Below are 15,123 nucleotides of genomic sequence, written 5' to 3' on the forward strand. Positions count from 1 at the left end.
CCCCCTAGTTTCTCAGGCCACATGCACAACATGCATTCAAAGGACTGTGATACCACTTTAAATAGCCATGGCTTCCCCAAAACAATTTTAGGAACTAGTTTGCTAAGGGTGTGGAGAGTTGTTAGGAGACCCTCCTATTTCCTGCCCAGAGCTACACTTCCTAGAGTTCCCTGGGAGGAAAAGTTGATAATAAACTACTCTAGGAATTGTAGTTCTGCCAGAAGAATAGGAGTGTCCGAATGATTCCCAACAGGACAAATATATGGCTGCTTCTGATGTGTGAGCTCCATTCTGAAAAACTGAAACATACATGATCTTTTCTAACATATGCGTTAAAAATAATAATTAAAAATCCAATTTGGTTGAATGGATGCATTTTTGCAAGCAATTTTATCTCTTATAATGTTGTTGTTTACATTAATTTTCATTAATAGAGGCATACTTGCACACGTTGGGGTTGAATGGAATCCTAACAAAATTCAGCTGAGTACAAATGTCAAAGGATTGCTGTCATTGTTTCAGGAAGTGCAAATTAAATGGGTTTGTGCAAAAATTCAAACTGGATGGATTGCTTCCCCATCACCCCCAGTGACATCAGTAGCTGCCCTTTACTCCAGAAATAACAACCTGACAGCCCATCATGATGCAAAGAGACATTGGGAAAGAATTGCTTGGCAGGAAGAGAATAGTTTTTATACCTTTATCTTGCCAGCTTGGTGTTCCGGATTCTTGATGTCCCAGATTTTGTTCAGATACATTTAGACTTCACAGATGACCATTGCAGCCCCTTGGTTTCAAGCCTTGGTTGATAGCCAAAATGGGAAGGAGAGCGCTCTCTATCGGCTTCTTCCTCTTTCCAGCTATCTTTTTATTGCTTCCTTCCCTCATTATTCTTCTTAAAGACAGACTTAGAAAGAAATTTAGTATCTTTGTGACTTTAATCATTATTCATTTCATCCCCCTCCTTATTTATTAATAATCCCATACTTCTCCTGGTGATATATTTATACATTCCATTCGCATTCCTTGAGGAACCTTTTGCTTGAAAAAGAAGAAGAAAGAAAGCTTTTCATAATGCATAAAAATGCTAACTGCTTTTAAAAGATTGCTAAAGAATGTTTCCTTTGCTTAAAAAAATAGCATTCAGTGAACTTGCACGCACACACACACTGTTTTGCAGAGAGACACTAAAGAATATTGTAGCACCTTAGAAGGCTATAAATAAGGGAGGGATGGAGAACCTCTGGCCCTCCAGATGTTGTGGGACTGTAGCTCTCATCATCCCCAGCCAGCATGGACAATGATCAGGGATAATGGGAGCTGTAGTCCAGCAACATCCGGGGGACTAGAGGTTTGTCTTAACATATATACAGTAAGTGTGTGTGTGTGTGTGTGTGTGTGTGTGTGTGTGTGTGTGTAAACATAGATAATGGGGCAGTCATCTGTTTAAAGAACTCTTCACTGATTGTTCATATGAGGTTTACAATCCAGTTATGGATGCTTACTCATAAGTAAGCCTCGCTGTGTTCAATGGGTCTCATTCTCTAGCTTTTACAGTTCCATCATAATCAATTAACCAGTCAGTTAAGTTAAGTTTACATAAGTAGTTGTTGAAAGATTTTTTAAAAAAATACTTTAAATGTGCCAATTAATTCAGCAGAGGCCCCCTTTTTAGTAGTTATGCACAAGCTAACTCCATTGCATTTCAGCTGCATAAACTCAGATGAATCTCTTCTACAGTTCAAGATCTCACATTCCAAATTTTGAATCAAAGCTGAATATTATTACTGAAATGCATCTTAGACAGTATACTGTGCTCACTGTTCTGGGAATTAAGCATAGTGAACTCAGTGAGACTGCTTTCTCAGCTGACGTGTACAGGATTGCCCTACTGGAAAGGTGGCGCATTAGTGACAACATTCCTCACCCACACCTGTGTGGCATAATGTCACATGTCATGACACAGTGTTCTCAAATTAGCTATTGTCACATGTGCTTTGTTTGCAAAGCGATTGACATGGAGCCACAGGTGGACAGGAGCAACAGCAATGTCACCTGCAATAAATTTCAGTTCTAATAATGAACATATTTCAATTTCAACACATCAGAGTCAAGGCATGTTATATTCACAGGTTAGATTTGTAGCATGAACTTGACTGATTATGGAATTTTGAATCAATTGAATTTAAATGTTGTTAATCAATTAATCTGGCCAGCTAATGTTGCAGCCTTGAATTTAGGTAATTAATCTTGTAAACTGCCCTGGAATCAATTTTGACAAAGGATGGTATATACAGTTTTATCTATTTATTAATTAATTACAGAAATATGGGGAGAGGGAGAAGGAAGGAGAGAATCATAGAATTGTAGCATTGGAAGGAACCCGGAGGATCATCTAGTTCAACTCCCTGCAATGCAGGAACATGCAGCTGTCTCATACGGGGATCAATCCTGCAACCTTGGCATTAACAACACCACACTGTCACCAACTGAGCATGGCAAGCTTATGTGGACTGTATATGGAGGCAGGTTTCAATTCAGTGTACATGTAAAGGTGAATCTACCTAATCTGCACTTTCCAAGACAACTCAAGAACCGAAACACAGCCATCCTTTGAAATGCACACTTCCCTGAATTTTGCAATATACAGTAGTTCTCTAGCCCAGTATTGTATAAAAACATGCATATACTAAAGTGTGCATAGAAATGCATATATTAGTGTAAATAATATTTTAAAATGAATAATATTAGGCAAAAATGCATATGAACACATGTATATTAGGATAAACAAGGATGCGGGTGGCACTGTGGGACGTGGCTGGTGCTTCTTAGGAGGAGGGCTGTAGATCAGTGGGTAGATCATCTGCTTTGCATGCAGAAGGTCTCAGGTTCAATCCCAGACAACTCCAGATAGGACAGGGAATGTCCCTTGCCTGAAACCATGAAGAGCTTCTGCCAGTCAGTGTAGAGAATACTGAGCTGGATGAACCAATGGTCTGCCTCAGTATAAGGCAATTTCCTATGTGATAGTCCTTCAGATATTGAGATAATATTATCATGTCCTTCCCTAGCCTTTTCTTCTTCATGTGAAACAGACTCAGATCTTTGAATGTTTCCTCATCAAACCTTGATATCGTTCCCCTTTGAAATCCACTCCAAACTGTAATGTTGTATGTTATGGAATTCTCATACATAGACTCTTCATAGAACTAGAGTTTGCAGGGTTCCTTCAATTGATGCAATGAGATTTAGCAGGTGTCAATGAGTTGTGCTGCATTGACCTACATACAGCTGGTTACAGCAAATAACACTAAGCTCAATCGTGGCTTAGTGGGAATGTGCAACCCGCAGAGGAGGTTGTGGCTGCTGCTTGCGTCCTTCTGCTGCTGCACTGCTGTGAGCGCAGCCATGGTTTACCTTCGCATGTTGTATGAACTCGAGCTTGTGGCTTGTCCCCACCAGAAACACGTGAGCTGCAAAGTCCAGAACAAACCTTGGTTACAGCTCACGGTTTGTCTGGAAGGAGACAAATCATGACCTCCGATTCAGGTGATGAACTAAGCCAAATATGGAGCGTAGAAGCAGGAGTGCAGCAACCCTGATCTCCACTCCAGGAACTCTCACACTGACACTTTTCATGCTAAACCGTGGTATGTCTTAGCAGTAGGTGTGAACCAGATCATTGTAAAAGACATCATAATTAATTCACAAAAGGAGGGGGAGGACAACTGCTCAGAAGCTGCTTTAAGCAGCAATCTTAAGCATACTTTGAAAGCAGATCCCCTTGAACTCAGTGGGACGTAGTTCCAAGTAAACATTCATAGGTTGTGGCCATGCCTACTATCTCCAGCTCTGTTTGTGATGTGGGACCTGTGCCTTGAACAATCCAATCGCAAAAGGCAAAAGTGTTTCTCCATGCTGTGGGGGGGAACTGCAGTCACTGACATTTTGCTTGTCATGTTTTCGTTAAAGACCCAGAGCCTCCACGAGAGGGGGGGGGAGTGACAACCCCACTGTTTAATTATTAGAGCCTGTGGATAGGAACCTGGGAGCAACGTGACAATGTGTGCAGTAACGACACCACAATGAGAGCAAACTAATGTGCCATGAATATTCATCAGGCACAAGCGATTTGTGAGAACTGAATCTAAACAAAAGCAAAACAAGGGCAGAGGAAGCTGGATTTCGCAAACCAAAGCCAAGGCGGTAAAAGGGTAAAAGTAGCACAGCCACATTTGGCATTGTGATTCACATGTCACTTCTTTGGCACCCCCCCCCCCAAAAAAAAAACCCCACACCCTTAGTTTTCTGTGCATATGTAACTATTTTAGAACTTCAGGCTGTGTCCAGTTCTGGGCACCACAGTTTAAGACTGACATTGACCAGTTGTGATGTGTGCAGAGGGATGTGGGTGGTGCTGTGGGTTAAACCACAGAGCCTAGGATTTGCCAATCAGAAGGTCGGCAGTTCGAATCCCCGCAATGGGGTGAGCTCCCGTTGCTCGGTCCCTGCTCCTGCCAAACTAGCAGTTCCAAAGCACTTCAAAGTGCAAGTAGAAAAATAGGTACCGCTCCGGCGGGAAGGTAAATGGCGTTTCTGTGCACTGCTCTGGTTCGCCAGAAGCGGCTTAGTCATGCTGGCCACATGACCCGGAAGCTGTATGTCTGCTCCCTCGGCCAATAGAGCGAGATGAGCGCCGCAACCCCAGAGTCGGTCACGACTGGACCTAATGGTCAGGGGTCCTTTTACCTTTAATGTGTGCAGAGGAAGGCAACCAAGTTGATCAAAGGTCTGGATAACTAAGCCTTCAGAGGAATACTTGAGGGAGTTGGGTATGCTTAGCCTGGAGAAGGAAAGACTGTTAGGTGATAAGATAGCCACCCTCAAATATCTGAAGGGCTGTCACATGGAAGAGGGAGCAAGCTTGTTTTTCCCTGCTCCAGGGGGCAGGACTTGAACCAATGCATTCAAATTACAAGAAAGGAGACTGCAACACAATATTAGAAAGAACTTTAGGGTGGCAGTCTTGTCCCAACTCCTAACACCAGTCCTGGTTCTGGGTAACCCTGAGGATCCTTGGAAGCTTGTCAGAGGCCCATCAATGAGAACACTAAACTTGGGTAAAGGTAAAGGTAAAGGTACCCCTGACCATCAGGTCCAATCACAGGTGACTCTGGGGTTGCAGCGCTGATCTTGCCCTATAGGCCGAGGGAGCCGGCATTTGTCCACAGACAGTCCATGTGGCCAGCATGACTAAGCCGCTTCTGGTGAACCAGAGCAGTGCACGGAAATGCCATTTACCTTCCCGCTGGAGTGGTACCTATTTATCTACTTGCACTTGACATGCTTTCGAACTGCTAGGTTGGCAGGAGCAGGGACCGAGCAACAGGAGCTCACCCTGTCGCGGGGATTCGAACCACCAGCCTTCTGATCGGCAAGCCCTAGGCTCTGTGGTTTAGACCACAGTGCCACCTGCGTCCCACTAAACTTGGGAGCAAAACTTTATTCACATGCTATTGGGTTTGCACTTCATAAAGTGTGCTGAGAAGTGGGATATAACTTTAAATAAATAAATAAGGGTCGAAACTGGTGAGGAACAACAGGCTTGGCTGACAACTTGCATGAGCAGTGAGCATATTAGCACCCCCCTACACACACACACACACACACACAATATTGCCAGAAATGTGTTGTTGTCTCATCACAGATGGTTTGCAATTCCAGGGCAGACAGGCTGATCTCTCTGGTAGCCAGCCTCCTCGCCCCTCTGAAGTTGGTCACATATGGGGAAAGAAACTGGAAACCGGAAAGCGCAATTCTATATCTGATTTGTTTATGAGCTCTCTAGACACACTGTCATATGCGATGAGTGTTGTTTTATAATAATCAGTGGGTTAAGGAAATAAATACCGCTGTGTTAATTCTAAGCTGTTTTCCCCTGAATTGTTTTTTAAGCAACAATCTGACTCAATTCCTGCGACGTGCCTTTCAGCTGAGGAACAGCCTCTAAAAACATTGCACTTGTCATTTTTGTCTGAGATTTTGATCCCTGACCTTTGCCTTCCATGCTGCTGAGTTGTTGTCAAGGTCAGGTTTAAAAAATTCATGCATCAGCATGGCAGATGATGTAAACTCTTGTGCACCTGACATCTCACGCATGCATAGCTTAGCCGTGGCACGGATGAGTCAGTGCCAAATATAGAAACAAATAGGAGCTGTCCATACGCAGGCATGGAGAGTGCTGCCTGTGTTTTTAGCAATCGGAAATCTCAAGGTGTTTTTATCTCAAGTTTCCTCATTACAGAGCATTATGCTGTGAGCTATTGCAGTGGATGAACTTCTCTGGAAGGAAAGGAAACCTCAAGTTCTCTTCCAATCTACAATGTGCCATAATCTATTCCTGATGCACTTTAATTTTTTTCTCTCTCTCTTTCTCCGCACTAGTCAGAATGCTGATTGTTCTTCATGCACTAGGCACATATAATCCTTTTCATCTTACGTCACATACAAAAGCATAATCACTCGGATGAGCCATGTTTTCTCTGTGGACTTGAAGCCTCCTAAATCAATATCATATAGAGGATTGTAGGAGACAGGAGGGAAAGGACTGAAAGATAATGCATTGGAAAGGGGGAGGGTGTGAAAAGTAGGGGTTTAAGAGGAAAATGTATCTTGACTTGAACCGAAACTGTGTTTTGTTGTTTTTCTCAATTTTAATGAAAGCACAAATTCATCTTCAGTATGAACAGAGGGAAGAAATATGGCACAATGTAACAAAAGTATTTGAGTGCTGCTTTTAAATTATGATTTGCAGAAAGATTTATCGGAATGATCATTTAATGCTCTATGGTTAACTGCATAATTAAAAGGCAAACAATAAGGCTGCAGTTCTATGCCCACCTACTTGCAACTAAGCCCCACTGAACCTGGCGGGATTTAGGACCCCCTCTGCACCAGACATTACAAGCACTATGATACCCCAAAGAATCCTGGGAGCTGTAGTTTGTAAAGGATGCTGAGGAATGTTAGGAGACCCCTTTTCCTCTCCCAGAGCTACAATTCCCAGAGTTCCCCAGGAAGGGTAATTGACTGTTAACCCATTTTGGGAATTATTGCTTTGCAAGGGGAATAAAAAAACAAGCCCCCCTTCCCTATCCATCCATCCATTTGTCACTGGGGATAAAACATGCATCTGCAAAGCATTTTTCAACCCTCCACCAACTAAGCTGCATGCATAGGAAGAAGGTGTTTGTGCTTGTGGTCTTAAAATATAATGTAAGGAGGAAAAAGAAGCCGCCAAATTACAGTTTAATGAAAATATTAATTAATGAAGTGCAGTTACGGAATAATTGCATAATTTCACACATCGTTGAGTGTCTTGTAAACATATTTTAAAAATTAAATTCACATGTACAAAGCATTTTTAATAAGTTCTTTTTTTTCATGAGATCCAACCAGTTCCGTCTTTTAGAGGATGATTAAGGAGTAGCAGAGGAATGTCAATGATGGATGCAGCCACTGAAGAACAACCCCTGGTTTCAGAATACAAAGGCCAGCTCATCTACAGATTAAAAAAAAAAAAAGGTAAAGGACCCCTGGATGGTTAAGTCAAGTCAAAGGCAACCACAGGGTGCGATGCTCATCTCACTTACAGGCTAAGGGAGTCAGTGTTTGTCTGCAGACAGCTTTCCAGGTCATGTGGCCAGCATGACTAAACCATTTCTGGTGCAATGGAACACCATGACACAGAAATGCTGTTTACCTTCCTGCCACAGTGGTACCTATTTATCTACTTGCACTGGCATGCTTTCGAACTGCTGGGTTGGCAGGAGTTGGGGCAGAGCAATGGGAGCTCACTCCATTACGGGGATACGAACCACCGACCTTCTGATCAGCAAGCCCAAGAGGCTCAGTGGTTTAGACCACAGTGCCACCCGTGTCCCTTTACCTTTACAATAAATTAAATAGATTGGGTTCAGCAAGGGACAACGTTGCTACCTTCCACCCCTGTCCCACACACCTGCTTTGGATGCCAGAGAGAAAAACACCCACTTCGGCATTTAGATTGTTCACATGTCAACAATCACATGAAAAGCAGGCATGCTTCTGTCTTGCCCTGTTTTGCACAGCAGCACCATCTTAAAAGCCCAAATCGGTGCATCTTAGCTCAGTGTTGTCTAAATTGACTGGCAGCTGCTCTCCAGGGCTTCATACAGGAGGTTTTCCCAGCCCTACCTGGAAATGCTGGGGCTTGAACCTGGGACGTTCTACATGCAAGGAAGATGCTCTAGCCACTGAGCTATGGCTCTTCCCAACAATAGTGCTGCATGGGGGAAATACCCCACTTCCAAAACTTAGGTATGCATGCCAGCATGGACTGCCACTACACCAGTCCCAGTTCTGGTTCATGCTCTCAGTTCTGGGGGAACTGATTCCGAGTCCTTTCCCCACTTCCCCAACTTCCTCTAGATGATGAGCATTGCCAGCAGATTTTTCAATTTCAACCATCCATTCGGAGCGGAGTTTCTTTGTGCGCGAGGTTCTCCGGATTGGGGCTGCAGTGTGTGACTCAAGTGAGATGATGAAGAAGCTTTGGTCTATAGCTGTTAAAAAGTTTCAGGTTTCATTGCTGAGTACCATCCAATCCCCCATAAGTGGTTTCTTACAGGTCATCAGAAGCCGAGAAGAATGACTGCCTCTCCCATTCCCTTCTCTTCTTTCGTTTTGAGCTTAAGTGCCATTGAGATGGAGGCAATAATGATTTTATACATCAGTATTGAGGGTGTGTGGGTTCCTTCCCCCACCCCCCACTCTAATCTGCATGCAATCAGGTGCTCTCCTGATTTTAAAACTTTACAGTGTAATGATAGAGAAAATTATCTAGGGGCACCGGATGAAGTTTTCCAGTAGAGCTTTCTATCCACTTCAGTACTGCTGACCTGCTATTATGTTAATTTCAATGGTGTGTCTACCAAGGCAATTAAAATTCCAAGCGTTAAACTCATTATCAGCTTAATGTTCATATTTGCGTTTTAAGCTTGACTTCAGAACTCATAATCCCAGGCAAAAGCGTATACAAAATTCAAGCTGGTAAAATCCAGAATAGAATAAAAATAGGAAACAGCTCAGATAAGGCTAATGAAGAAAACAAGAAAAGAAGTAGGTGGCATCTGTAGGAGGCAGTCTGGGCATCAGGTCTGGAAATAAGCTGGTACAGGGTTCATCACGGTGGGAAAGGAATTTCACTGCAGTGAATTCACTTGATCTGTGCGCTCTAGGTTAATATGTGGCTGGGACATAGTTGTTCTTCTACTAAGTTCCATGATATGGTGGACTAAGGACTCCTTCCTTCCTTCCTTCCTTCCTTCCTTCCTTCCTTCCTTCCTTCCTTCCTTCCTTCCTTCCTTCCCAAATTGCAGCTGCTTGGATCAGCTCTTGTCTCACATCTTGGCAATATGTCTGCAATTCTCCCTTGAGAATGTTGCGATCTCATAAAGTACTATCGCTGTCAGGGTGGTTATGTAGTAGGTGTGGTTGACCTACAGTGCTGCAGGTGTTACTGGAACTCCAACTCTCATCATCCCTGACCGCTGGGCATGCTGGCTGGGGCTGGTGGGAGTTGGAGTCCAACAATATCTAGAGGGTCACAAATTAGCCACCCCTGCCTTCCCTATGGTTTCATGGTGAGAGCTATGCCCTTGCAATCAATAATAAAAAAGAAGGCACTCAGCGGCCATTAGTCTGCCTTGTAAGTATTTTTTAAGTGTTAAAACATTTTAATTACTAAATCCAATTACTAAAGTTTTTCCCCTAGATGAGGAAGCATTGCCTTCACTCCAGCTCAGACTTGTTTGCCCTTAACGATGTCAGCACATAGCTTAATCTGATTGGCTGTGTGGCATTGTGACATCATCCTATTCATTATGCGATCCTTAACTGTCTGTTATCATTCTGAGAAGGAGAGGGGAGTTTGAACCAGAAAAGTGTGCTGCTGAGGCTGTTGCAGATGGTGGAATAAATGGCAGCAGACAGGATCAAGGAAAACGAACGCTCACACGTTTAAGGGATTTGGAGAGGAAATGCCACTCTTGGGAAAGAACTACTTTCCCCAGCAAATTAAATTGGGTTCTACTCAGTACAACCTGAGCTTTAAGGTATCTAAAGGCACACACACAATGTTACCAGTTGGCAGAGGTTATTGTGACCAGCATTTGAGGTAAATGTCATCTGATTATTGGAGGTGGCCATATTTTGAAATCACTCAAACTGGAAAAAGCAAGATGCCTGAGGCCGATTCGCAGGGCCCCATGCCCAGACCTAACTCCCATGCTGTCTTCTATCAGTATGTGCCAAGGATTTATGAAAGCCAGCCCCATTAGCCCTGCCTTCTGTATATTCCTTGCAGACCTCTAACCTGAGGGCTGTGCCAATTTTGCCTTCTAACGCAAAACACCATTGAACACCAGTTACAGTTTGTTATTGTCATAAGGAATTAATGCAGAGGAGCTTTGGATTGAAAAGGATCGGGAGTAGTCCCTGTAATCAGAAAACTGGCCTCTGAGGAAGGAAATATACAAGATTCCATAGCATCCATGCCATATCCCCCCTCCCGTAAGGTTTGGGTGCAATTGTATAAAGTCAGTCAGCCATATGTCATCAGCATATTTAACTTAAATAAATCCACAGCTGAGAAAGTGATCAGTGGGTCCTAAGCCAGTTCCTAAGCAGAGAGAGATTTTAATGGCTTTAAGGTTAGCGCTATTTGAAATACAAATATTTTCATGTTATCTTAACACTGTGCAACCGCCTCCAAAATGATTTCAGCGTGATTCTGCTGCGGCTGACAAGTGTGAGTTTTAATTTCTCTACTAATTAGCCCAAAGCAGGGGCAGTGTGAAATGCGAGTGATGCTTTAATTTGGTGCTGTGTTAGTTTATGTTTGCGCTCGTCGGAGTTCTCTTTTCTCACAGTTAATGAATTCCTGGCATCTCCTGGAACCAGGGAGGACTGTGAAGGCCAAATGACGTGCTGTGTAGACCTCCATGTAACTTCTGCCTCTGCCAGGGGCAACCCAATATGTTTTGCTGCCTGAGGCAAAGCAAGTATAAGGACATAAGAACTTGCCCTGCTGGATTAAGCCACCACTCTCTTCTCACAGTGGCCAACCAGATACCCATGATTATTAGCAACTGATACTCAGAGGCACACTGCCTCTGGGAGCAGAGCTGGAACAAAGCCAGCATGGCTAGTAGCCATTAATAGACGTATTCTCCACTAATTTCTCTAACCCTCTTTTTTTTTTTTAAGAAACCTAAGGTAAAAGGTAAATGGACCCCTGACCATTAGGTCCAGTCGTGACCGACTCTGGGGTTGCAGCGCTCATCTCGTTTTATTGGCCGAGGGAGCCGGCGTACAGCTTCTGGGTAATGTGGCCAGCATGACTAAGCCACTTCTGGCGAACCAGAGCAGCACACGGAAACACCGTTTACCTTCCTGCCAGAGCAGTACCTATTTATCTACTTGCACTTTGACGTGCTTTCGAACTGCTAGGTTGGCAGGAGCAGGGACCGAGCAACAGGAGCTCACCCCGTTGTGGGGATTCAAACCGCCGACCTTCTGATCGGCAAGTCCTAGGCTCTGTGGTTTAACCCACAGCACCACCCGCGTCCCCAAACAAACCTAAGCATACACTTTATTAACAACTCTTAACACACTGAGTTCTTAGAACATTCAGTGTAACCAATGTAATCACAATGTAAATAAATAATTTAAATATATAGGTAAAAGTGAATAAATCTGCATATAAACAATTAATATAAAAACGAAAGGGAGCACTTTCTTCCCAATGAGCTTATTGCTCTTACTATATAGTGCTTTTCCCCCGGGGCACTATTATTTGACAATACAAAAGTCACTATGCTCTAAACAAGCAATCTTCTTCTCATTGCAGAATTCAGCTCTGTCAATGCGGGACTTGGGGTTTTCTGTCGTCTGAAGCCATTATTGAAGTTGTCGCACCTTGACAGTAGGACCTTGGATTTGGCCTTGCACAGTGCCATAGTCAGTATTCTGCACCCAGCCAACGACACCCAACTTCTTTCCTTCAGTCTGTGTGTTTTTGCAGAAAAACACCCCTTGGACTTTTCTCTAAGCCTCTTTTAAAGGCATCCAAATTGATGGCCATTGCTGTCTTTTGTGGGAGCAAGTTCCATGGTTCAATTATGTGCTTCTTTGAAAAAAGTACCCATTTTTGTAAGTCTTCCAATATTCAGCTTCACTGAATGTCCCTGAGAGGTGAAGATGATTTCCAGCAACTGGAATTCAGAGGCATACTGCCTCTGAAAGAATATAGCCATGTTGGTGCCTCACCTCCTTCCCATGTGCAACAGCTGACTGACATTTGAAAGGTGGGTCTACCTTACACATTACAAACCAAAACACAGCCGTCCTTTGAATTTTGCACTTCCTCAAATTTTGAAATTTCAGTTCTCCGGCCAAGTCATATGTCTGAAAAAATGCATATGGTAGAGTAAAAGGTGTCTAGAGACGCAGCTATGAATGAAATCTGCATTATGTCAGGGAACAAACAATGTCTTGCAAAAATGTGCATAATATTGCAAAATTACATGCAAACATGTGTCAATTAGGAGAAGTTCACAGTGAAATGCTGATGAATTCTTGTGATTTTTTTTAATTTTGAAAAAATTGCAAGCTTATGTGGAGAGCGGAAACCTTGGGAAATGAGAAACTGAAAGAAACCAAAATTAAGAGATTCACCCTTGCGACTGAGATAAAAGCTAATGTCCACAACTGACACCGGAGCTTCCTCAGCTGATTCCAGCCCCTGCTCCAAACATGTTTAGAAAACAGAGGATTATACAGCGCATTGCAAGCAACTTGCTTTTCAGTTGCTCCTTCTCGGTTGCCCTGGCAACTTCAAGGGTAAAAAGAACATTCTGACTTGGAGAATACTCTCTGTGTGTCTGTGTGTCTGTGTGACTGCGTGTGGGGGGTGTGCGAGTGCACAAGCTCTCAATACAAATACACGCAGTGCCAGTGTGTGCACCTCAATGGAGAACTTTTACTACTTTGTGAAGGGAACTTTCCAGGGTTTGGTGGTTTTGTTCCCTTTCTTGGAGTGTGGGGCGGGGACTTCATGTAACGCCGTGTGTGGGAGCGAGAGCTGGGCACATAAAGGCTACTGTGCTTTCAGGGATTCCAGAAGGGGGTTCGGAGGAGCTGGGATGTGAAAGGAGGGAGCCTCCAAAGCCAAATTCTCTGCTCTGGGTTTAGAACAGGAGCTCTTTCCCACACTGTTTTTAAATGAGGCAACCAAGCAGGTGTCCCTATAGATTGCATGACATTGAGAGAAACCCGACGCGCAGTCAATATTCCCGAATGAATGGGAGAAGAGAATCTTACCAGATGCAGTTGATTAGGTTGTCTTCCCACCCACTCGCCTCACCCCAGTATTCAGGAAAATGTACATAAAAGAGGAGCCTGCTGAAAATGAAGTTTCGCACAAAATCCTTCTGCCTTCATTATATTCGCAGAGCCACCAGGGCTGGATCTAGACACATCAAAGAAGCGTTTCAGTTAAACGTGTTGTAAACTTTGTATGAGAAATCACGTTGGCAAACATGGAACTCCACAGCGCCATCTGGAGTCACAGTGTTGTAATACATATACAACACATATAAAGCGCTTTTTCTTTGCAAATGTAGCTGAGTCCTGGATTGGGGCTAATGAAGTATAACACTGAAGCAAGTGCAGGGGATTTTAAAAAATGGCTAGAAAACCCCATGTATCTGTAGTTCTCAGCAGGTCCAGCCAGCAATATTTCATAGACTCAGTTGCTCATGCAAGAGTGAAGAAGGGCAGGAATGAATGTGGCAGCAATTGAGGGCCAAATGAGATGTAATGGAACACATATGACTGCCATTGGAAACAACAGCTATACAACTAGGAATCTCTCCAGACATTAGAGCTCTGCAAAGGAGCCACAATTCAGTTTAGCGCCTGATTCAGCTCCAATCCTGATCAGGCCCTGATCTGAGGCAAACTGCTCCTACCCAGCCCCAAACCAAATTGGGGGCATTGTTCAGCGCTAGGTTTGGGTGGGGAGAAAGAGATGAAGATAGACAATCTTGCCCACATCAACTTCTTCTCTCCCTTCACCAACTGACTTCATCTTTAATTAGTGTTCAAAACCCTGATTAAACATGCAGTCTGACAAAAGTAGGACTCCAGGCCCATCCTTTGGGTTTTCTTCATTCTTGCAGCACTGAAGATGTTTGCCATTCACAGTTTTGCCATTAAAGTGACATAAAGGGTTGACCTGGTAGCAAACCAACTAAAATGTGCCTATTCCTTAGTTTTCTCACTGTCCATAGTGATGTATTATGTGACGGAAGGGTTGTAGTTCAGTTGTGAAGCATCTGCTTTGCATGAAGAAAACCCGGAGTTCAATACCTGACATCTCCAAGTTGGACTGAAATTCTGGAGAGCTGCTGTCCCTCAGTGTCAATGACACTGAGCTAGCTAGATCCATGACCTGACTTCGTGTACGGCAGCTTCCTCTCTTGGAAAGCTATATTCCTGTGAAACCTTTAGTTTTACTTCTGTAATGATGATAAGACCAAAAACAACCCTTCTTCCAGATGAGGGGTCCACTGCAATGAAGGATTCCCCAAAGATGTTCTCTGCTCCCCACCACCACCACATAAAAACAAAACAAAAATAGTAGTAAATACTGGCATGACTTTGATTCAACTGCAAGTGTTCCTTTTGGGTTCACAGACATTTACAACTGATAAATTATCTTGTACGAATCTTCATTTTCCCAGACACTAAGACGTTCCCAAGGAAACTGCTTTGACATCTGTTTTGTTGCGAGGGGAGATCACTGTGAACTTGTGCTGTTTTAGTGATATGTTTATTTGCAGAAATTGTAAATTAAGCTTATTTTCTACAAATGTAGAGACCCGTTCCTGACCTTCTACTAGAAATCGCCACCAGACTGATTCGTCAGGTCTCTGAAGTGGTAGCAGAATTCCCACAGCCCAATATTCCATTCCATGTAGAAGATTTTGCTGAAGTAATATTGCCATCTACTATGAGATA

General features: G+C 43.4%; 1 long non-coding RNA gene across 1 annotated transcript; it reads left to right on the plus strand.

Annotated features, from left to right (window-relative positions):
* Positions 1-9,969: 9,969 nt before the first annotated feature.
* LOC307223945 lies at positions 9,970-13,249 on the plus strand. Its single transcript, XR_013842340.1, has 3 exons — positions 9,970-10,154; positions 12,273-12,407; positions 12,713-13,249. It is a non-coding gene; the product is annotated as an uncharacterized lncRNA (long non-coding RNA).
* Positions 13,250-15,123: the final 1,874 nt, after the last annotated feature.

The sequence above is a fragment of the Podarcis cretensis genome (assembly GCF_951804945.1).
Source record: "Podarcis cretensis genome assembly, chromosome: 9".
NCBI lineage: Eukaryota > Metazoa > Chordata > Lepidosauria > Squamata > Lacertidae > Podarcis > Podarcis cretensis.